The sequence below is a fragment of the Rhinoderma darwinii genome, chromosome 3 (assembly GCF_050947455.1).
Source record: "Rhinoderma darwinii isolate aRhiDar2 chromosome 3, aRhiDar2.hap1, whole genome shotgun sequence".
Taxonomy (NCBI): Eukaryota; Metazoa; Chordata; class Amphibia; order Anura; family Rhinodermatidae; genus Rhinoderma; species Rhinoderma darwinii.
In genome coordinates, this window is record NC_134689.1 from 332,913,154 (window position 1) to 332,938,861 (window position 25,708).

Here is a 25,708-nt window from a genome sequence, read left to right on the forward strand (position 1 = left end):
CCCATATGAGCTACCCATACAGTATAACCCCCCATATCAACCCCCCATACAGTATAATGCCCCCCATATCAGCTCCCCATACAGTAAAATGCCCCCATATGAGCTCCCCATACAGTATAATCCCCCCCATATCAGTCCCCCCATACAGTATAATTCCACCATATCAGCCCCCATGCAGTATAATGCCCCCCCATCTTATCAGCCCCCATGCCATATCAGCCCCCATGCAGTATAATGCCCCCATATGTGCATAATAGAAAAATAACATAATTACTTACCTATCCCCGTTCCCACGCCGGGTGGAGGATCCTTCACCTCCTCCGTTGTGTGCTATAAGTGACTCAGCGCAGGCAGGTGCGATGAAGTCGCTACATCACGCCAGCCTGTGTCGAGCCGCTCAGGGCACAGTGAATGCTGGATCAAGGAGATGTCAACTCCTTGCTCCAGCATTGAATGGAACCGGGACCTCGGTGAGTGACTCGCGACCCCCCGAAGATCTTCACACGAACCCCCAGGGGGACGCGACCCACAGTGTGTAATGAATTGTGTTGTATTGTGCAGTTTGCGGTGGAGAGAGGAGGGGGGGCTGTAATTTAACGCCCCCCCTCTCCACCGCAAACAGCACAATACAACACAAGACATTACAAGGCAACACAATACATTACATTACAATACATTACATTACATCACAATACAACACATTACATTACATTACAATACATTACATTACAATACAACACAATACATTATATTACATTACAACAGAACACAACACATTACATTACAGACTCTGCAGCTCACCTGGAGTCCTCCGCACCGACTCTTCCACTGCACTGGCTGGATGACGTGTCACGTGACAACACAGGCACATGGTACACTAAGTGTATCATGTGACCGTAACCAGGAAGTGCCGGCTTCACGGCACAGAAGATTTATTTAAGAAGCCTACTGTATGGCAACAGGGGCCCGTGGGCCCCTCAGGCTTAGGGGCCCGGTCGCAGCTGCGACCGCTGCGACCCCTATAGCTACGCCACTGCTGTCAACTGAAAATTCATCCACCACAGGGAAAAATGCTTTCCTTTGATGTCTAATTCCCAGGTGACTATGTGGTTCTCCACTATGGGGAAACATTGTTCCTTTTGAAGTAACATTTGAGAAACATTTCTCCCTCTGGCAGATGATTTTTCCATTAACAGGTAGCAGAGTTACATGACAGGAAAAATTCCACAGGGTCTCCCTCTTGACCTTCATCGTTTTTAGCCTTTTGGTGTTACCTGTAGGTGCTGCCGTGATCAGCACGTCCTGCCATTGTACAGTCACACACAAAATGGGGCTGCACAGTGCTAAGCAATTTGAAGACACCTACTAGTGGCTTGTAATTATGGGAAGTGCTCCCTCTGGTGTACAACATAGGGAAACATGACAAATTATTATTTAATTAACAATATTTCCCACCTTGTGGAACAAATAAAAAATACACAAAAAAACTTGCAAAAAATATAATAAAATGATATCACTTCATGAAAATAAAAAAATGTTGACACATTCTCTTTAAAGGGAATCTGTCATCCACATTACGCTACCTTCACAGGGGGCAGCATTATGTAATGACAGATACGCTGATTTTAGTCACTTATGTTTTTATGTAAACCCTTGTCTGAGAACACATTTAGAGCCAGGGCAGCACTGCCAGAGATGAATCTAGCGCATTCATGAGCTAGCTGTGCCTACTCTTTGCTGATTGACAGATGTCTCCCTATGCACAGTAATGGGGAAACATCTGTCAATCAGCAGAAAGTGAGTGGTACAAAATTCTGCACTGCATTTCTGTCTGTTTTTCTGATACAGAGCTGCAAAGCCCATGCATAGAAATATTTAAATATACCAAAGTGCTGGCTGCCTGCAGCCACCACTAGAGGGAACTTAGGAGCTTGCTGTAGACTGGATATTCATTGAACTCAATTATAACACAGTATGCAATTAGCCCTAAGCTCCCTCTAGTGGTGGCTTGGAATAAATACATTAATCTATATCTATGCAAGAGATTTGGAGATCTCTATAAGAAAAACAAAGCTCTACGGCAGACATAAGGCTGGGTTCCAACGTAGCGTAAATGCCACAAAATTTCCGCAACAGAATTCTGTGTGGAAATTCCGCAACATTTACAGTTGCAGTAAAGTGAATGAGATTTTAAAAATCTCATGCACATGCAAATCTGCAGTGAAAACGTTAATAAATTGACCTGCGGTGTGGAATTCAAATCCGAATTACGTCAATGCTATGCTACGTATTCGTTGCTTTTCTATTACGGGCTTTCCCCATTAAATTCAATTGGAATTTAAAACCTGCAACAAATAGCCAAGTGTTGTGACTTTTGCGGCGGAAACGCTGTGATTCCACCGCAAACAAATTGCAAATAAATAAATAAATAAAAGCCTTTTTTTGTATTAAATTAAAAGAAAAATAGTCAATACATATCCCAGATCGTAGTCATAGCGACGCTTTCTTCTGTTGTTCGTCCAGGTCGGCCTCCTGGGATGACGTTTCATCCCATGTGACTGCTGCGGTCAATAATAGGCTGCAGTGGTCACATGGGCTACAGCGTCATCCCAGGAGGCCAGACTGCTCGGACAACAGAGGGATGCATCGCCATGACAACAGCATGGGGTAAGTATAGACGTGGGGTTTGGGGGTTTTTCAACGCTGGTTTCCGCAGCGGAGATTCCACTCGAATATCTGCACCGCAATTTGCTGCATTTTTTCTGGCAGAATTCGCTAGGTTTTCTAGGTTGGATACGCTGCTTACTTTTACGCAGCATTTTCAACTCTTAGGAACCCAGACTGAGACTGCCCAGAAGAAGCTGAAAGGGCGAAACCCTGGGTCGCGCTACAAACTTGGCGCGCCACATGCTTGATGTTTTCACTTTTGATGCGCTTTATCTGCCTTATACTTTGTGAGTATAAATAGATTGTGTGCTGTGAAGCTAATTTGCGGTGTGCCACCATCTTCCATCCTTATTTTTCAAGGGTAATCTATTTGGATACTTGGAAATACCTGAGAGCCAGCGTCTGGATAACGATGCATTGTGGTACTACATGGCCCAGGAGAACGAAGCGCAACACTGAGACTTATTGTCTATCGCTCATGTGCTGGGGGAAGTGGAATCCTCTGAAGAAGCTGTCACTGTAGATAAGCACTGTTTGGGCGGTGATTTTATGTATTTACATCTGCGTCGGAGGCCTTGATAGGAGCCGCCGTCGCAGATTCAGTCGCTTTTGAATGCAGAGCTATTTTGTCCGGAAAAACGACAGACACCATGACACAAACCCGATGGAACCCATTAAAGTGAGAGGGTTCTGTCAGGCGCCGCTGTTATGTCATGCGACAGATCCGGCGCCTCCAGTATTTTTTTTGTTTTGCTTCTATGACGGAACAGAACAACGGAAACACAGAACGCAGATGTGAACAGACCCTAAGAAGATGAGTATTTAAGACTAGGGCTACATCTAGACTTTGAATAGCGCAATATAAAAAAATCGCTCTCAAATCGCTCGCCATAGAAATACATTGACCAGCTTAAAGGGTAACTAAACTTTCAGAAAACTGATTGGTGGGGATCCGAGCACTAAGACCCCACCGATCCTTAAATCGAAGCTGCAGAAGTGCTCGGGTGAGCGGCTGAGCTGCTTCATTTCTGATCGCTTTTCTTGCAAAGCCGATGTAACGGTGTACGGGCTCAATAGAAAGTCTAGGGGTCGCATTTCACAAACTAGTAGCTAGTATGGCTTCACCATAGAGTAACATGAAATAACTTGCAAATTGCTCTTTAACCCCTTAACGACATGGCACGTACATGTAAGTGGCAGCCGTTAAGGGGAAGTATGGAGCGGGCTAACGGGATATGCTTGCTCCATACTTATTGGGTGACGGCAAACACTTCACTGTAACACAATTTCACTGTACTCCTCACTGCAATCACGACCGTGGCATCTAAAGCGTTAGAATCAGGGGGGGGCTTCATAGGAGACTGTAAGAAACACATTAGTATTGCAGTATATCATGTAAGCGATCCAACGATCCCTGGTTCAAGTCCCCTAGGGCGACTAATAAAAAAGTTTTAAAAAAAACTGTTAAATAAAGGTTTTTTAATGTTTCAAAAAAATTATTAAAAGTTAAAAAAAACAAAAAAAAAACTTTTCCTATTTTATGTTAACATTTTTTTAGAGTTAACATAACTTGTATCGCAGCGTCCGTAAAAGTCAGAACTATTACAATATAATGTTATTTAACCCACTCGGTGAACGCTGTAAAAAAACAAAAAGTAAAACACTTAAATTGCTGTTTTTTGGTTACCTTAGCTCCCCAAAAAAATGGAATAAAAAGTGATCAAAAGGTTGCTTGTACCCCAAAATGGAACCAATAAAAACGTCAGCTCGCCCCGCTAAAACTAAGTCCTCAATCGACGGAAAAATAAAAAAGTTCTGGTTCTCAGATGTGATCAATTAGGATATGTTCACACGCTTAGCAAAAAACAACTGAAAATACGGAAGTTGTTATCAAGGGAAAACAGCCTCTGATTTTCAGGTGTTTTTGAAGCTGAAAATGAAGCTTCTTTTAATTTGGAGCTTCTTTTGAGGCCCTGTTCACACAGAGTTTTTTTACTAGTTTTTTTTTTACGTGGAAACTGCGTCTGAAAACGCACCAAAAAACGTCCGAAAATGCCTCCCATTGATTTCAATGGGAGGCAGAGGCGTTTTTTTTCCCACTAGTGGAAAAACCTCCTCGCGGCAAAAAGAAGCTACATGACCTATCTTGAGGTGGTTTCCGCCTCCAAAACCCCATTTCAATCAATGGGAGATGGAAATAAAACGTCTCGACGCGTGTTTTGCAGCATTTTTGTCAAACCAATGTGCAAAAAACGCCTGGAGCAGATTTTACAGGCGGAATTTTCCGCCTGCACAAAACTCAGTGTGAACAGGGCCTTAGGCTTAGTTTCAGGCATTTTTTGAGGCGTTTTTTTTAGGCGTTTTTCATAGTGTTCAATGTAAAATCAGTTCCAAGAAACGCCCCTAAATACGCCTGAAACCACTGCGTGTGAACATACCCGGGTCGGACCTGACGCATTCAGGTCTCAGCACACGGTACAGCTGCTCTGTATAGAGAATACAGAACCGCTGTAGCTCAAAAAGTAAAAATAATTTCCAATAAAAACTAATTATAAAGTTGCACCAAACACACTGATAGACATTTTTATTATTATAAAATAAAAAATCCCTTTCAAAGGTTTAAATAGTCTTTAGGGCCAATTCACTCAGAGTTTTTTTACACGTTTTTTGACAAGGAAACCGCGTCAGAAAAAGCGCCTAAAAACGGCCGAAAATGCCTCCCATTGATTTCAATGGGAGGCAGAGGCGTTATTTTCCTGCGAGCGGAAAAACCGGCTCGCAGGAAATGGAAGTGATGTTTCCTATCTTCGGGCGTTTACGCCTCTGACATCAATGGGAGGCAGAGAAAGCGTATTTCGCAGCTTTTTTTGCCTGCGGCGCTTAATGGCCACGGGCGAAAAACGCTGTGAAAATCGGCGTGCAGATTTTCTGCCTGCAAAAATCTCTGTGTGACCCAGCCTTAAAGAGGCTCTGTCACCACATTATAAGTGCCCTATCTCCTACATAAGGAGATCGGCGCTGTAATGTAGGTGACAGTAATGCTTTTATTTTTCGAAAAACTATCTATTTTAAACCAATTTATGAGCGATTTTTAGCTTTATGCTAATGAGTTTCTTAATGCCCAAGTGGGTGTGTTTTTACTTTAGACCAAGTGGGCGTTGTACAGAGGAGTGTATGACGCTGACCAATCAGTGACCAATCAGCGTCATACACTTCTCTCCATTCATTTACACTGCACTAGCGATATAGTTATATCGTTATGTGCAGCTACATACACAAACACTAACATTACTGTAGTGTCCTGATAATGAATATACATCACTACCAGCCTGGACGTGATGTTTATTCAGAATCCTGACATGTCTGTAGCGTCTCTGTGAGATTTACAGCAAGGCAAACGTAATCTCGCGAGATTACGATGTAACCTGTCATTTCAAACGAGATTACGCTTGCCTTGCTGTAAATCTCACAGAAAAGATTCAGAAGTGTCAGGATTCTGAATAAACATCACGTCCAGGCTGGTAGTGATGTATATTCATTATCAGGACACTACAGTAATGTTAGTGTTTGTGTATGTAGCTGCACATAACGATATAACTATATCGCTAGCGCAGTGTAAATGAATGGAGAGAAGTGTATGACGCTGATTGGTCACTGATTGGTCAGCGTCATACACTCCTCTGTACAACGCCCACTTGGTCTAAAGTAAAAAAACGCCCACTTCGGCATTAAGAAACTCATTAGCATAAAGCTAAAAATCGCTCATAAAGTGGTTTAAAATAGGTAGTTTTTCTAAATAAAAAGCATTACTGTCACCTACATTACAGCGCCGGTCTCCTTATATAGGAGATAGGGCACTTATAATGTGGTGACAGAGCCTCTTTAAGCATTACTGTCACCTACATTACAGCGCCGGTCTCCTTATATAGGAGATAGGGCACTTATAATGTGGTGACAGAGCCTCTTTAAGCATTTTTCTATATTGAACTAGGTGAGCATGTGGCAACAACTAGGAAATGTCCTTTAGTGGAGATTCACGGCAGTTTTAAGCAGAAGAACACACAACTTTACATGAGTTAGAATTTTATGTCATGTGAGGAAAGTTTTCCTTAAATTCAGAAGATACACATTTTTGCATGGGAAAAAGACAAGTCATAAAGTGATTAGATTTCTATCACACAAATGTTTTGGGGAGGGAAAAGTTTTTAGACATTTCCTTTATTAACCCCCTTAAGGACACAGCCAATTTTCCTTTTTTTTTTAATTTCGTTTTTTCCTCCCCTTTTTTATTTTTTCGGCGACATATCCGTATTAGGACTTGTCTTTTGCGGGACAAGTTGTAGTTTTTCATGGCACCATTTAATTCATTATAACATATACTGAGATTGCTCAATCTTTTGGTGTGTTTTGTTTTTACAGCGTTCATTATGCAGTAAAAACGACATGTTCACATTATTCTATGGGTTGATACGATTACGGCGATACCAAATTTATGTTTTTTTTATGTTTTGCCACTTTTATACATAAAATTTAGCCTAAGAAGCAACAGCAGGATCTCTAGATGTTCATGAAGGAAACCTCCACAATGGTGGACATGAAATGTGATTCCATGTGCAGTAATAAGAGGGTTGCAGCATGTGTGACTCTATAGCTAGGTGTATATAATGTATCTGAATATATATCTACCTGAGACTCTCTGGTCATCCTGCTGTTTTTCTTCTTTCTGGAAGTCTTGATCTTTCTTGATCGATCTCTTGTTCTTTACATCTAAAGAGTCTAGAATACGTCTTTTCTTCTTGGGATCCATCTTCTGATCCGAAGAGATCTTCTTAGGGGTCTTCATTTCTTCATCTGATGAGCTCAAGATGGCACATGGCTTCCGTCCTTTCCTCCTCACAACAACCTCCTCTTCTTCCTCCATCATTTTCTCCTCATCAGCCGATGAGTCAGAAATTGGTCTTCTTTTTTTCTTTCTTCTCTTTCTCCCAAAAATCTCCTCTTCTTCCTCCATGAGTTTCTGCCCATCAGCCGATGAGCTAGAAATTTGTCTTCTTTTTTTCCCTCTTTTCTTCCTCACAACAATCTTCTCTTTCTCCAAATCCATCTCAGCGCTTTTCTTGAAGTTAGCAGACATCGCCACTGTCACCAGTCAACTCTAACTGCCACTGCCAACTGCTGTTCACAGGTGCTCTGGCCCGCACGGGTGGCATTGGTCATGTGATCAGTAACTGACCAATAGCTTTTAAGTTCTATAGGTATAGGTGTTATCAATATTGTATATTTGCCTTATATTTAAATGTTGTAATTCCACTGAATACATCAGCCAGTATTAGGCACAGTAAGGATCCCTTCACACTATAGTTTAGCCCATAGATTTCTCCATTATCCAGTTATAGTAGACAACATTCCCGATGCCATCCATCTATACCTGCTATGCTGAAATCAGGTTACGTCTGTGTACAAATATTATTGTTAAATGACATCTAAATGGGGAATCCTCAACCAGCAACACTTAACAGGATACATTTTGTAGCTCTATTGTGTATGGGCACAGTCAGATTCTATAGTCAATTACAGGATGTGTACAATTGTACTTTTTTTATTTTTTATTTCTCCAACGCATATGTCATAGCAAATGAAGCAACTTTTCAAATAGGGCTCAAAATGGAAGGACCGCCATTTTGCTTTTGGAGTGCAGATTTCGCTGGATTGGTTTCAGGGCACTATGTTGCATTTGCAAAGCCTTACAGGTGTTTTCTAGAAAATAACGTGCAGTAGATGTTGCAGAGAGAAAATGGCATTTTTACCATAGATATGCCATTTCAGTGTCCAATATGTTGTGCCCAGCTTGTGCCACCATGAAAAGACAGCTCTCTAATTATTGTGCTGTGCTTGCTGGTTTTAGAAACACCCTACATGTGGCCCTTATCTTTTGCCTGGCATAGGAAAGTGCTCAGGGGTGAAAGAATACCATGCAAATTTGAGGCCTAATTTGGCGATTTACTCAGTATTGGTTCACAATTGCAGAGGCTCTGATGTGAATAATAAGAGAAGTGACCCCATTTGGAAACTACACCCCTAAAGGCTTGTATTTTCCAGAAATTCCCAAAAATTGTTAAAAGGGTTCTCCCAGGTATGGTCATTTTTTTTATTTTTATGCCTAGACCTATTTCATTACTTAACAGGGTTAAGAACTGAATTGATTGCTGTATCTTTTTTTAATGTATTTTATGTATTTTTTATGTATTTGTTAAGTTATTAAGTTTGTGCTTTGTTGGTTGTTATGCAGCATGTTCTGACTATGATTAATTTCCCTATGGGATTAATAAAGCCTCTCTCTCTTATCCTAAATAAACTGCTGTTTGGGCAGAGTGTAGAAAGGGAGGGAGCGCCATTTGGTTTTTGTACTGGTGTTTCAGTTTATAATGTGGGGGCATATATAATCTGGGCTCATTACATCAGGGTATAATAAGGTGGTATAATAATGGGGTAAAAAAAAAGATTAAATGATCCATGGATGTTTGTGATGCTTTGAAGCAATCCTTTATGCACAGGCCAGTGTCGCACTGATAAATGGTGTCATTTCTTATCCCCTTTTGATACACACTCAGCACCTTTGCCGTTTGGGGAATTTCTCTGGGAAAGTGTTGTCCTGGTACAATATTTTTTTCAATTTTTTCATAGGTGTAGTGGTATGAGGGCTGTTTTTTTGCGAGACGAGCTGTAGTTTTTATTGGCACCATTTTGGGGTACATGCGACTTATTGATCACTTTTTATTAAATTTTTTGGGGAGGAAAAGTGGTTAGAAAAAGCAATCCCTGCATAGTTTTTTTTTGTTTTTTTAATGCGGCATTCACATAGTTGTATAAATTACATGTTACATTTATTCTGTGGGTCAGTACAATTATGGCTATACCAAATTTATATAGTTTTTATATGTTTTACTACTTTTACACAATAAAACATTTAAAAAAAATAATGTTTCTGGGTCGCCATATGTTGAAAGCCATAACTTTTTTGCTTTTCCATCTACGGAGCTCAGAGGTGGTTTGTTTTTTTGCAGGACCAGTTTTAGCTTTACAATTAGCTAAAATTTAGCTGCTACAATTTTGTGGTACTTGCAACTTTTTGATCACTTTTTATCCTATGTTTTGGGAGGCATGGTGACCATCAAACGGCATTTTTATGACATGTTAACTTTATTCTGCAGGGCAGCATGATTTCAGCAGTACCACATTTATATAGTTTTTTATGTTTTACAATTTTCTGCACAATAAAATTACTTCATTGTAGAAAGAATGTATTGTGTCGCCATGTTCTGAGAACCATAACTTTTACATTTTCTTGTGGATGGAGCTGTATGAGGGCTTGTTTTTTGCGAGATGAGCTGAAATTTTTATTGGTACCAATTTTGGATATTTGTGTCTTTTTGATCACTTTTTATTCCAATGTTTGGAAGGCAAGGTGACTAAAAACGTAGCAATTCTAGCATTTTTTTTTTAGTTTCTTTTATGTCCCACTAGGGGACTTGAAGATCCAACTTTCTGATCTCTTTTATAATGCATTGCTCTACCTATGTAGTGCAATGAATTACAACGGTCAGTCTTACACTGACAGCAAGCCTATTAGGATCCGCCTTCGATGGGGCCCAATAGTCCTATGTTCTTGGCAGACCAGGAGGCCATTGTTAGGACTCCGGTTGCCATAGCAGCTATTTGCACCCCACGATCGCTTCGCAGGGGTGCCGATTGGCTATAAACCACTTAGATGCCACGTCTGCTTTTAACTGCGGCATTTAAGCGGTTAATGGTGGCCATCGGAGGTAGCTCCGGTCCCTGCCGTTACAGCAGGGTGTCAGCTGTAAATTTCAGGTGACATCCGCAGCTTCTGAGCCCATGCCATTATCTTGTTGTAACTATACGACATGTTGCAGGAATACCTCGCCACTCATGACGTACAGAAACGACAAATGTCGGGAAGCAGTAAAAGAGGACCTATCAGTTCTGAAAGAAACACAAAAAACGACAGTAGATTAAATTATAAAAATTATTTCCTATATCTATCATTAGCAGAACAGCGGATTTCCCTCAACATTAGACACAGGTTTTACCTTTATTTCAGCAGAGTGAGGTCCAAATCCCAAGAGATTCTCTTCATCTCTGGGGGGGGGACCAGCTGTGATCTATACATCATCTGAATGGAGGGAAGTTTTGTGCCCAGATCTGGCCTGAATAAATGGTGATCGAGTCAATTTGCCTATTTCTCAGTTTTGCCGTTTTGTGAACACAATGGAATTATCGATTCCCCTATTTTTCTCATAATTTCTCCAAAATTAAATCTCAAACCAGGTGAATTAATTCTGGAGATCTGGAAATTCACAGAATTCAGGCTGCCATAAACAGTGCCTATATTGTTCTTATGACACTTACAGAGGAGCTTCTTTTTCACATTTGAATGCACAAATATTTCAATTTCTAAATGCAATTGGGCTGAAGACCAATTTTGCAGCCAAAATTAAGACTGTATTTACACATGCCATTTTGGTGGCTCTTTTGCTACATTTTACATAAAACTGCAGCAAAAAGAGCAATAGCAAAGATAATGATGCTTGTAAATACACTATAACTGTAGACAATACAGGGGGGGGGGGGGTTATCACAATCTAATAAACTTAGGTTTTGTAACTACTTGGTGGTAAATTTATAAACTTTTGGATGTCTACTGCCAGAAAGTGCAAGGATTTATAGGGTGTTTATCATCTACTAGATCAAGGTTCTGCAACTACATTATTTTTCTGAAAATAAATGTGTCAGCAAGAGATAGGGGAAGCCATGGCTTAAAAGCTAAGTAAACCTTTGAAGGCTTTTTTGTTTTTGTTTTTAATAATACAATGTATCATATTATTTTAAACAACTTTGCAATTGTTTTTTATTAATTTTTTGGGGGTATTTTTCAGATAGCAGGAGACTATGTGTCCTGGATACATAGAAGCTGTAGCTTGTGCTCAAACCCGAATTGGTCAGCTTTGCAGGACTGATTACTTTAGTGACAGCAGGTCCCACGTGGATCCACCAGTTATCGATCACAGCGGGTACTGTATTTCTCTGACACACAGGATTCACCTGTTATAGATCACATCTGACATCTGTCACCGAAACCATCAGTCCTGCAGAACTGACAGATTCTGGTTTGAGTGCAAGATACAGCTTCTATGTATGCAGGATACATAGAAGCTGTATCTGAAAAAGTAATATTTTTTTTTAATAAAAAAACAATAACAAAGTTGTTTCAAATAATATTATGCATTATTATTATTATTATTATTATTTATTTTTTTAAAGCAGCGTTTAAAGGTTTACATAGCACTTAAGCTCGGCCAAGCCTCCTTGCCCCTTGTCTGCCCTAAGTTTACTTGCCTGAAGCTGATTGAATCTGAGACTGACAGGTTGCCAGGCCATCATGAGTATGAGTGGCTAGTCCAGGTAACAATGGGGGCCATCAGTGCTGGGCAGACTTGAAGACATCATAGGTCCCACTGGTCCTGGGTGATCCATGATAAACATTCTCTAAGCTTGACAAAGTGAGGGTGAGAGCCCCAATACACAACAAAAGATGAAGCAACCATATTGTAGTTCTCTGAAACATGATTTTATTTATATTACATTAAACTCAATAAAGAAAACATGTTTAAAATAAAGAACCATATACAAAAAAACGTGGGAACCTAAAGCTAAAAGATGTATGTTACTTATATGCAAGTAGTCCCTCAAGTTACAATGGCCTGAGGTTACAATAGTTTATACATAGAATGATCTATCCTGGGCCATTGTATATTGAAACAATATGCAACATAAAATGCCACAGACAGTCCAGATCTCCAGTGCCTGTAATTGGCTGGAAGATCCAGTCAATCTGCATGGGCATTTTACTGGCAAAACACCTTTATTGCTGAAGTGCATGCACTGATTGGCTGTATAGTAGCGCCTCTCTGCAGTGCAGTATGGTACAACATGCTCTGTACTGCTCTTTACCTGTACCAAGATTCCTTTGGATTCCAAGTAAGGCGGTCTCATTTTATTTTTCTGGTACACTGTGTGTACTGTATACATGGCCGGCCTTAGCTACGTGCGACACGTGCGGCCGCAAAGGGCGCCGGGCGCCATGTAAGGGGGGCACCAGCGGGTGAATTTCTCCCGCTCTGCGGCTACTGCTCGCGGCGCCAGCGGGTCAGGTGTCACTCACTAACCTCACTACTGGCTGCCGCGGCTACCGCGACTACCGCTCCCCCGTTCACCCTCTCCCCCTCCTCATCTTACGTCCTGAGTGATGATCAGGCGTGATGACTCAGGACGCAAGACAGGGAGGAGACTATCTTACCATGCGGTCCTGCTTTGGCTATTTCCCCAGGGCTCCGTTCCACCAGCATCAGCGGACGCAGTGCACTTAGAAGCCCAGCAGGTCAGTCAGACTGTGGGCCTTTGGTTGTATGGGGGCACTGATGAGGGTCTAAAAATGGCAAATGGGCAGAGGATTCAGTGCCACCTTGGTGCAGATTTGCCGCTTAATGCCCCTTTAGTATCCTGTTCAGTGCCCCTTCGATGCCCATTTGCCATTTATTGTCCATTTATTGTTGTTCTGTGACAGAGGGTGCTAAAGGGGCAGTAAATGGCAAATATGCATCAAGGGGGCACTGAACATAAGGACACTATAAGGGGCATGGAGAATTTAAGTTATGAGGAAAGATTGAAAGAATTAAACCTATTTAGCCTTGAAAAAAGACGACTAAGGGGGGACATGATTAACTTATATAAATATATTAATGGCACATACAAAAATATGGTGAAATCCTGTTCCTTGTAAAACCCCCTCAAAAAACAAGGGGGCACTCCCTCCGTCTGGAGAAAAAAAGGTTCAAGCTTCAGGGGCGACAAGGCTTCTTTACAGTAAGAACGGTGAATTTATGGAATAGTCTACCGCAGGAGCTGGTCACAGCAGGGACAGTAGATGGCTTTAAAAAAGGGTTAGATAATTTCCTAGAACAAAAAAATATTAGCTCCTATGTGTAGAAATTTTTCCTTCCCTTTTCCCTTCCCTTGGTTGGACTTGATGGACATGTGTCTTTTTTCAGCCGTACTAACTATGTAACTATGTAACTAAAGGGGAAATAAGTGGCAAATGGGCACCAAGGTGGCACTGCACGAATGCTAATAAATGGCAGATGGGCACATTGTTCAGTTGCTCCACAGTGCACATTTGCCATTTGTTGCCGTTTTAGACCCTGTGCACATTACGTTAAAGGGATTAAGAATAAATTCTGTTGAAGCAGTAGAGGAGAAGTTAAAATAAGGGTATGTTCACACGGCCTATTTTCAGACAAAATTCGGGCGTTTTACACCTCGAATTACGCCTGAAAAGACGGCTCCATTACGTCTGCAAACATCTGCCCATTGCTTGCAATGGGTTTTACGATGTTCTGTTCAGACGAGGTGTCATTTTACGCGTCGCTGTCAAAAGACGGAGCGTAAAAATACGCCCACGTCAAAAAAGTGCATGTCACTTCTTGGGATTTTTTGTAGCCATTTTTCATTGACTCCATTGAAAAACAGCTCCAATAACGTCCGTAAAAGATGCCACGAAAAACGCGAGTACTTGTAAAAATGTCTGAAATTCAGAAGCTGTTTTCGCCTGAAAACAGCTCCGTAATTTCAGACGTATTTTGCTACTGCGTGTGAACATACCCTAAAGATTAATCCACCCAAACGTTCCTGTGCTGGGGGCTCCCGTCACCTTTGTTCACTGCTTGTATACAGAGCAGCTGCAGCGGTGATGTACTGTCGACGTGATGTCACCACTGCAGCCACTCTGTATACAAACTGAGAACAGAGGTGACGGGAGCCCCCAGCGCAGGAACGTCTGGGAAGAGAGAGGTAAGTATGAGCTGCTTTCTTATTTTAACCTTTTCAGGACTGAGACATTTTTTGCTTTTTCATTTATGTTTTTCACTACCCGCCTTCCTAGAGCCATAACTTTTTTTATTTTTCTGTCAATAGGATGGTGGTTATTTTTTGTGGCATGAATTGTAGTTTCTATTGGTAGCATTTATAGTACCATATAATGTACTGGGAAGCTGAAAAAAAATCTTTGTGGATTGAAATTAGAAAAAAAACGGATTCCTCCATAGTTTTTTGGGTTTCGATTTTACGGCTTTCATCGTGCGGTAAAAAGGACTACTTAACTTTATTCTGCGGCCCAATATGATTACGGTGATGCCAAATTTCTATAGGTTTTTTATATATTTTACTATTTTTACAAAGAAAACTATTTGTTAAAAAAAAAATGTTGCTTCGCCACATTCTGAGAGACATATCTTTTTTTTATATTTTTGTCTAAGCAGTGGGAGGGCTTATTTTTTGCGGGGTGAGCTGTAGCTTTTAGGCCTCATTTACACGAGCATGTGCGTTTTGCGTGCGCAAAAGGCACTTGACAGCTCCGTGCGTCATCCGTGTATGATGCGCGGCTGCGTGATTTTCGCGCAGCCGCCATCATAGAGATGAGGCTAGTCGACGTCAGTCACTGTCCATGGTGCTGAAAGAGTTAACTGATCGGCAGTAACTCTTTCAGCACCCTCGACAGTGAATTCCGATCACCATATGGAGTAACCTGCTTAAAAAAAAAGAGGTTCGTACTTACCGAGAACTTCCCGGCTGTTGCCTTGGTGACGCGTCCTTGGTGACGCGTCCTTGGTGACGCGCCTCTCTTGACATCTGGCCCCACCTCCCTGGATGACGCGGCAGTCCATGTGACCGCTGCAGCCTGTGCTTGGCTTGTGATTGGCTGCAGCTGTCACTTGGACTGAATTGTCATCCCGGGAGGTCAGACTGGAGGAAGAAGCCAGGTGTTTTATCGGTAAGTCAGAACTTTTTTTTTTTTACACGTTCACGTATATTGGGATCGGAAGTCACTGTGCAGGGTGCTGAACCAGTTTAACTATTTCAGCACCCTGGACAGTGACTGTCTCCTGACGTTGCGTACCGCAACATTTTTTGCCGGGTTCGGTCAAAACGAGTTCGGCCGAACCCGGTGAAGTTCGGTTCGCTCATTTCTAAGACACTCCTTTTGGATGTTTGTCAACAGAAAAGCACGTGGTGCTTTTCTGTTTACATTCAGAGTTTGACAGCTCTTGCGCGAATCGCGCAGTTCGCACGGAAGTGCTTCCGTGCGACCTTCGTGGTTTTCACGCACCCATTGACTTCAATGGGTGCGTGATGCGCAAAAAACGCACGATTATAGAACATGTCGTGAGTTTTACGCAACGCACTCGCACTGCGCAAAATTCACGCATCGTCTGCACTGCCCCATAGAGTAATATAGGTGCGTACGACACGCGTGAAAAGCATGCGCGTCGCACGCGCGTATATTACGCTCGTGTAAATGAGGCCTTATTGGTACAATATTTTGGCACATGCAACTTTTTATTAAGTTTTTATGACATTTTTTTAATGTGAACAAAAACAGCGATTTTGGCTAATTATTTTTTTTTTAAATAAGACGTAATAAAAAGTACCAACATTGCCCACGGGGACAGCAGTTTTAATATTTTTGTCCTGTTATACAAAAGATAGCCTTTGAGTAAACGGAGTAAGGGCCAGTTCACACGTTGCGTAAATACTGTGGATTTTCCGCAACGGAATTTGTTGCAGAAAATCCGCAGCAAATACAGTAACAGCAAAGTGGATGAGATAAAACAAATCTCCTCTACACGCTGCGTAAATACTGAGTGGAAAAAACTAACCTGCGGTGCAGTTTTATTCCGTAACATGTCAATTGTATTTGCGTAAACGCACCTTATCTGTTGCGAGTTTTCCCCATTGTATTCAATGAGAGGTAAATTCCGCAACAAATAGCAGTTGTTGTGTTTTTTGCGGCGGGTTCGCAGCGATCCTGCCGCAAAATAAACAATATATTATACTTACCTAGGAATCTGTGTTTTATCCTCCTGGGATGACGCTTCATCTCATGTAACCTCCGCTGCAGCCAATCACAGGCTGTAATGGCGGTCACATGGATGAAACATCATCCCAGGAGGCCGGCCTGGATGATGTCAGAGGACCGGCCTCCTGGGATGACGCTTCATCCCATGTGACTGCCGCTGCAGGCTGGCTAAGTGCTGCAGTTTTTCGGAGCAGACATTCCAGGCGAGAAACTGCCCCACAGTTTGGTTCGGTTTTTCGCCCCAAATTACCTGCGGCGCACAGGGTGGATATGCTGCGTTCTTTTACGCAGCGTTTCCCCCCCGTGTGAACCCAGCCTAAGGCTTTTAAGGCATCAGCATATGATGCGTGGCTGCGTGATTTTCGCGCAGCCGCCATCATTATGACACTCTGTTTTGGATGTTTGTAAATAGAAAAGCACGTGGTGCTTTTCTGTTTTCATTCATCCTTTTCACAGTTGTTGCGCGAATCACGCTTGTCCCACGGAAGTGCTTCCGTGTTGCAAGCATGATTTTCACGCACCCATTGACTTCAATGGGTGCGTGATGCGCGAAAAACGCACAAAGAACGGACATGTCGTGACTTTTTCGCAGCGGACTCACGCTGCGGAAAAATCGCGCAACTGTCTGCACTGCCCCATAGACTAATATAGGTCTGTGCGACACGCATGACGTATATCCCGTTAGTCTGAATAAGCCCTAAAGGTAATTTCACATTACATCCTGCCCATTCGTGTAATGTATGCGCTGGGAAAGCTCCCAGAACGTATGGTAAACAGTCCCATACACCTGATGGAAGTTAAAAAAGCTTCAGTTCGGGTGGGACTGCGCTATTTTATGCAGTAGCGTCCAGTTAAAAAAAATTATACTGTGTTTTTTTGTGTCCATATAATGTATGCGCCAGGAGCTTTTCCGCAGAATATGATAAATGGATAGGCAGGACGTAATGTGAAAACAGCCTTAGGCCTCATGCACACGAACGTATTTTTTTCCTTCCGTAAATACTGGTCCTTGGTCACACGCATTCGACCCGTATTGCACCAGTATTTACGGACCCGTTCCCGTAAATACGGGTCCGGTGTCACCAGTATTCCGCCCGTATTTACGGGCACGTTTTCGATGCAAAATTGCACTGCACTAATCGGCAGCCCCTTCTCTCTATCAGTGCAGGATAGAGAGAAGGGACAGCCCTTTCCGTAGTAAAATAAATTCATACTTACCCGGCCGTTGTCTTGGTGACGCGTCCCTCTTTCGACATCCAGCCACACCTCCATGGATGACGCGGCAGTCCATGTGACCGCTGCAGCCTGTGATTGGCTGCAGCGGTCACATGGGCTGTAACGTCATCCAACGAGGCCGGACTGGAGGAAGAAGCAGGGAGTTCTGGGTAAGTATGAACGTCTTTTTTTTTTTACAGGTTGATCTATATTGTGATCGGTAGTCACTGGCCAGGGTGCTGAAACAGTTACTGCCGATCACTTAACTCTTTCAGCACCCTGGACAGTGACTATCCACTGACGTCGCCTAGCAACGCTCCCGTAATTACGGGTGCACACACGTAGTCACCCGTAATTACGGGCGCCCCATAGACTTCTATGGGCCTGCCCGTGCCATAATTACGGCCTAAAATAGGACATGTTCTATATTTTTCAACAGGCCGGGCACCTTCCTGTAAGTATACGGGGAGGTACCCATGGCCAATAGAAGTCTATTGGCCCGTAATTACGGGCCGTAATTACGGCCTGTAATTACGGGCGTTTTTACGTTCGTGTGCATGGGGCCTTACCAAAACATAGGCCTTGTTCACACTGTGCTAAAAACGATGGAAAAATCGGAAGCAGAACGCCTCCAAACATCTGTCCATTGGGAAAACGGCATTCTGTTCCAACAGGGCGTTTTTTACTCGGCCGTTATAAAAAATGCCCGCGGGAAAATACGGCCATGAAAAAGAAGTGCATGTCACTTCTTCAGCCGTTTTTGGGCCCGTTTTTCATAGACTCTATAGAAAAACTGCTCCAAAAATGGCTGTTAAAACCGCAGCGAAAAACGCGACTTTGAATAAAAACCGGCTGAAAATCAGGAGCTGTTTTCCTTGAAAACAGCTCCGTATTTTGAGATGTTTTTTATTTTGTGCGTGCACAATACCCATAAAAACACTAGTGTTTTTGTAAAGTTCTATTTAAACTACAGGTCGCTTTTGACGCGTATTCATCGCGTTTTTTCCGCTCAATCAGAACTCCCATTGACTAGAGAAATTAGGTGCGATTTTGGCGCATTTTCGTGCGCGTTTTTTGTGCCAAAGAATTGACCTGACACTACTTTTTTCACGCCTCACATTTTTAAACAAAACGTGTCGTATGCACTAATGGCGCGCTATACCATTGATGTCAATGGGACGCTTAAATCAAGCATTTTTGACACGTTTTTCGGCGTGACAAATGCACAAACAAAAAGCAACAAACGCCGACAATACATAACAATGATAAATGGAGTGGGGGGCACCAAAGGGCAATTCCGCACAGGGCACCCTGTAGCCTAAGGCCGGCCCTGACTGTACAGGACTCTGAAGAAGCTCCTGTCCTCACCATGGAAAGTGATTTACAGCATCCAGCAGCTATTTCTGACTTTTATATGGAAGGACTTGCTTTATCTGTACTAGCTATCTGCCTACTCTTCTTTTCTTTCTTATTTTTGGTTGACATTTTGGGGGCTTTGGAAACAATTACTAGTTTTTCATAGACACATGGTCTCAAGATACAATATTTTAAACTTACAATACTCATCCCAGAACCAATTAATATTGTAACTTGAGGGAACGCTGGACTGTGCTACAATGCAAGAAAGTGTTATTATGGCAGTATGAATATTACATGTAGTCTAATAAATATAAAGTTATGTAAATTAGCAGTAGCATACAGACCAACTAATATGTAAGATACATTCATACACAAAACATGCATCACATTATTGAAAGTGCGATTGAATTAGACAGGTAGCCCACTGCTGCCCAATGGACCTTCCAATAACAGGCAGGGAACTTGCCAGTGTCAGCCAGGGAACTTACCAGTGTCAGCCTATGGAAGCCCAACCAGCCACAACGAACACTTGGGTCTGTTTTCCACCAGCATCCAGTTAAACCAGCTTCAGCCAAAGTCTCCATTGGCTTCTATTGATTGATCATAAGAACTGTTCTCAAAAGAACTTCATATGGAAATCTTAAACAAACTCTCTGGTCTCACAGTAAAATTAAATGAAAGCTTCATTAAAGGGGTTGTCCAGGAATTTATTTTTTTTCGAAAAAGTGTCCCCCAGCCTTCCCTAATACCCCCTATTAAACGTCTAATCAGTTTCTGTTTGATTTCCATCGTCACTGCTGATCTTTCTGTCTGTTTACATCCCTTGCTGTTTGTTTACATACTTTTACTGTCTGTTTCCTGTCTTGTAACCCACCATACCCATGATCCCCTGCTGCATCTGAGGAGACAGTTGCACCTCCCCCCGCCCTTCATCCAAAGCACCTCAGCTATTTGCATACTGCCCCGCCCCTCTATGGTCACATTGTCCTTCCCTGCTCTAATTACAGATTACAGGCAGACGCTCCCTCCCTGCACACTGTCTGAGGCCGGATTTACACCAGCGTGTGCCTTTTGCGTGCGCAGAAAACGCGGCATTTTACGCGCACAAAAGGTACTTAACAGCTCTGTGTGTCAGCTGCGTATGATGCGCGGCTGCGTGACTTTCGCGCAGCCGCCATCATTATGACACTCTGTATGTATGTTTGTAAACAGAAAAGCACGTGGTGCTTTTCTGTTTTCATTCATACTTTTTACTGCTGTTGCGCGAATCACGCGCGTCACACGGTAGTGCTTCCGTGTGCTGCGCGTGATTTTCACGCACCCATTGACTTCAATGGGTGCATGATGCGCGAACAACGCACAAATATCGGACATGTCGAGAGTTTTACGCAGCGGATACACGCTGCGTGAAACTCACGGACAGTCTGCACGGCCCCATAGATGAACATAGGTCCGGGCGAGGCGCGTGAAAATCACGTGCGTTGCACGGAAGTATTATACAATCGTCTAAATAAGCCCTTACACAGTAAGGGTATGTGCACACACACTAATTACATGATTTCAGTACGGGACAGTTGTCCTGCAGCGAGGCAGGGACTCCTAGCGTCGTACATAAGTATGATGCCAGGAGCCCGGCTCCCTGCACTGTATTCGGTCCGGTACTTGCGGCCGAAATACATCCGTCAATTACGGACGTAATTAGTGTGTGTGCACATACCCTAATAATCATCATTATCCTTTGTGCCTCCATCTATCCCTGATCTAAGTACAGGCACCCATCTCCCTCCCCGCCCCTTACCCAGCATGATAAATGTTAGGGTATGTTCACACGCAGAGTCAAAAACGTCTCAAAATCCGGAGCTGTTTTCAAGAGAAAACAGCTCCTGATTTTCAGACGTTTTTTGTGCTACTCGCGATTTTCGCTGCGTTTTTTATGGCCGTTTTTGGAGCTTTTTTCACTACAGTCTATGGAAAGCGGCTTCAAAAACGTCTCAAGAAGTTTCCTGCACTTCTTTTTCGCTGCCTTTTTTTTATGCGGAAAAAAATGCATCACAAAACGCTCCTTCGGAACAGAACGCCGTTTTCCCATTGAAATCAATGGGCAAATGTTTGGAGGCGTTCTGCTTCCGATTTTTCGGTCGTTTTTCGGGAGTTTACGGCCCAAAAAACGGACGAAAATAGGCTGTGTGAACATTAGTGAACATAAGTCTGCCCACTCCACCTAAGGCCTCATTTACACGAGCGTGTGCGTTTTGCGCACGCAAAAAAACGCTGCGTTTTGCGTGCGCAAAAGGCAATTGACAGCTCCGTGTGTCATCCGTGTATGATGCGCGGCTGCGTGATTTTCGCGCAGCCGCCATCATAGAGATGAGGTAGTCGACGCCCGTCACTGTCCAAGGTGCTGAAAGAGCTAACTGATCGGCAGTAACTCTTTCAGCACCCTCGACAGTGAATGCCGATCACAATCTACACCAACCTGTGAATAAAAAAAGACGTTCACACTTACCATGAACTGCCTGCTTCCTCCAGTCCGGTCTCCCGGCCGTTGCCTTGGTGACGCGTCCCTCTCTTGTCATCCGGCCCCACCTCCCAGGATGACGCGGCAGGCCATGAGACCGCTGCAGCCTGTGATTGGCTGCAGCCTGTGCTTGGCCTGTGATTGGCTGCAGCTGTCACTTGGCCTGAATTGTCATCCCGGGAGGTCGGACTGGAGGAAGAAGCCGGGAGTTATCGGTAAGTCAGAACTTCTTTTTTTTTTTACACGTATATGTATATTGTGATCGAAAGTCACTGTCCATGGTGCTGAAACAGTTTAAGTCTTTCAGCACCGTGGGCAGTGACTGTCTCCTGACGTCGCGTACCCGAACATTTTTTGCCGGGTTCGGTTAAAACGAGTTCGGCCGAACCCGGTGAAGTTCGGTGCGCTCATCTCTAATTTGACACTCCGTTTGGATGTTTGTAACCAGAAAAGCACGTGGTGCTTTTCTGTTTACATTCATCCTTTTGACAGCTCTTGCGTGATTTTCGCGCATGCAACGCAGGACCGTCAGTGTGGCATGCGTTGTTTTCACGCACCCATTGAAGTCAATGGGTGCGTGTTGCGTGAAAAACGCAAGAATATAGAACATGTCGTGAGTTTTACGCAACGCACTCACGCTGCGCAAAATTCACGCATCGTCTAAACAGCCCCATAGACTATTATAGGTGCGTACGACACGCGTGAAAAGCACGCGCGTCGCACGCGCGTATAATACGCTCGTGTAAATGAGGCCTAAGTCAGAAATCTTGGTACACACAATCCTGTCAGCACATTTACCTCACCTGCTGCTGGATCTGTTCCAAGAGATCCTGTATTAGGCCCTGTTCACACTGAGTTTTTTTGCTGGCAGAAAATTCTGCATCAAAATTCTGTCTTGAATTTGGAGGCAGATTTTGACCAGCCTGCACGCCGTTTGCCACGTATTTTGCCTTCGGCCATTGAGGGAAGAAGAAGCGGCATGCCCTATCTACGGGCGTTTACTCCTCTGACCTCCCTGTGACATCAATGGGAGGCAGAGAAAGTGTTTTTCGCAGCGTTTTTGCCCGTTGCACTCAATGGCCGCGGTCGAAAAATGTGGCAAACAGCGTGCAGGCAGATCAAAATCTGCCTCAAAATTCAAGCAGAATTTTGAGGCAGAATTTTCTGCCTGCAAAAAACTCTGTGTGAACAGGGCCTTACAGTGAAGCAAATTTCCGACACGGCGTGTCATCAACTACCTTTAGGCTCTATTCACACGACAGGGTCCGATTTTCGGCTGATAAAAACGGCGGAGTTAGTGCGTTTTCTCTGCTGTTTTGCATCCCTTTCTATTCCGGGCCATGCTTCAGATTTGAACCCGTTTTGCGCCCGTTTTTTTCCTTGTCCGTTTTAAAAACGGATGAATTTAATTTGTACATTTTCTGCCACACACTGCTCTCTGTAGGTAATGCCACACTGCCCCCCAGTAGGCAATGCCACACAGCCCCCCTTTAGGTAATGCTACACAGCCCCCTTGTACATAGTCACCCCCCCTTACTTTCCTGTAGGGGACGGCTCTCGGAGGAATCCCTCACTTTACTGTCCATATATGTCCGCTACCAGTTGGACACTTCCTGTGAAGAACAATCTTTTTGCCGAATAATTATTAATTGATCTTAATCAGATAATTCAAATGAAGGAAAACATTTAAAAATTACAACTTTAAGTTAGACATTAACGTTGAGCAGTATGGTAAATGTGATACATACAAACAGATTTTTCTTTTTTTCATATAAACTTCATGTTTACCTTACACATATCTTTATCAGATAGTTCATTGAAACCAAAACATTTAAAAATAACAACTTTAATTGAGCGTACTAAATGTGATATATGCAAAGCGATTTTCTTCTTTTCATATAAAAGTCATCATTTTTCCCTTAAACATACCCGAGAGAGACTAGGAATGTACCCGTCTTGTACAGTGAAGGAAATAAGTATTTGATCCCTTGCTGTTTTTGTAAGTTTGCCCACTGTCAAAGACATGAACAGTCTAGAATTTTTAGGCTAGGTTAATTTTACCAGTGAGAGATAGATTATATTAAAAAAAAAAATGAAAATCACATTGTCAAAATTATATATATTTATTTGCATTGTGCACAGAGAAATAAGTATTTGATCCCTTTGGCAAACAAGACTTAATACTTGGTGGCAAAACCCTTGTTGGCAAGCACAGCAGTCAGACGTTTTTTGTAATTGATGATGAGGTTTGCACACATGTTAGATGGAATTTTGGCCCACTCCTCTTTGCAGATCATCTGTAAATCATTAAGATTTCGAGGCTGTCGCTTGGCAACTCGGATCTTCAGCTCCCTCCATAAGTTTTCGATGGGATTAAGGTCTGGAGACTGGCTAGGCCACTCCATGACCTTAATGTGCTTCTTTTTGAGCCACTCCTATGTTGCCTTGGCTGTATGTTTCGGGTCATTGTCGTGCTGGAAGACCCAGCCACGTGCCATTTTTAATGTCCTGGTGGAGGGAAGGAGGTTGTCACTCAGGATTTGACGGTACATGGCTCCATCCATTCTCCCATTGATGAGGTGAAGTAGTCCTGTGCCCTTAGCAGAGAAACACCCCCAAAACATAATGTTTCCACCTCCATGCTTGACAGTGGGGATGGTGTTCTTTGGGTCATAGGCAGCATTTCTCTTCCTCCAAACACGGCGAGTTGAGTTAATGCCAAAGAGCTCAATTTTAGTCTCATCTGACCACAGAACCCTTCTCCCAATCTGTTAGGGATCTGCCAGGTACTTCATCTAGGCATACTCCTGGGATTAATCAATCCACACCTGAGGTCAGACCTGTTCGACTGACACCATCTCCCACCAACCAGGGTGGCAGGCTCAGGAGTGGGAGAGCCTATCGCGGCCTGGTCTGTCGGAGTTAGCTCCGCCCCCTGTCCTTTATTACCTGCCCTGTTCTCTCCCTCAGTGCTTGTAATTCTTTTGGATTCCTGGCCCCACTGCTGCTTGCTCCAGCCTGCTTCTGCCGTGCCTCTGCCTTGCTGCAGTTCTGCTTGACCTGCTTTGCTTTGCCCCTGGCTTGCTTCTGTCTCCGTGCCCGCTCGGGTGTACTCACTTCGTCCTGTCCTGACTGTTCGTTCGCCGCTCCGTTTCCTCGTGGCGTTCCGTGGCTACTGCCCCTTCCCTTGCGTGTTCCCTGTTTGTTTTCCTGTGCACTTAGACAGCGTAGGGACCGCCGCCCAGTTGTACCTCGTCGCCTAGGGCGGGTCGTTGCAAGTAGGCAGGGACAGGGCGGTGGGTAGATTAGGGCTCACTTTCCCTTCACCTCCTTTCTGCCATTACATAATTACAAGCCTTTACCTAGTCTACCATTTCTCCTACGCTGACGCTATCATGGACCCCCTTGAGACCCTGACCCAGCAGATGCAGGGCCTCTCCCTACAGGTCCAGGCCCTGGCCCAAAGGGTCAATCAGGGTGACGCTGCTTTAGTAGTACCCCTCACCTCACCTCTAGAACCCGACCTCAAGTTACCTGACCGGTTCTCAGGGGACCGTAAGACGTTTCTCTCCTTCCGGGAGAGTTGCAGACTGTATTTCCGCCTAAAGCCCCACTCCTCAGGTTCCGAGAACCAGCGGGTGGGTATCATCATATCCCGACTCCAGGAAGGGCCCCAAGAGTGGGCCTTCTCCTTGGCTCCTGACGCCCCTGAACTTTCCTCTGTTGATCGTTTTTTCTCTGCCCTCGGACTCATTTACGACGAGACTGACAGGACTGCTTTAGCCGAGAGTCAGCTGGTGACCTTACGTCAGGGTAGGAGACCGGTTGAGGAATACTGTTCTGATTTTAGGAAGTGGTGCGTAGCTTCTCAGTGGAACGATCCGGCCCTAAGGTGCCAGTTTAGGTTAGGATTATCTGACGCCCTGAAGGATCTGCTGATTAGCTACCCCTCGTCT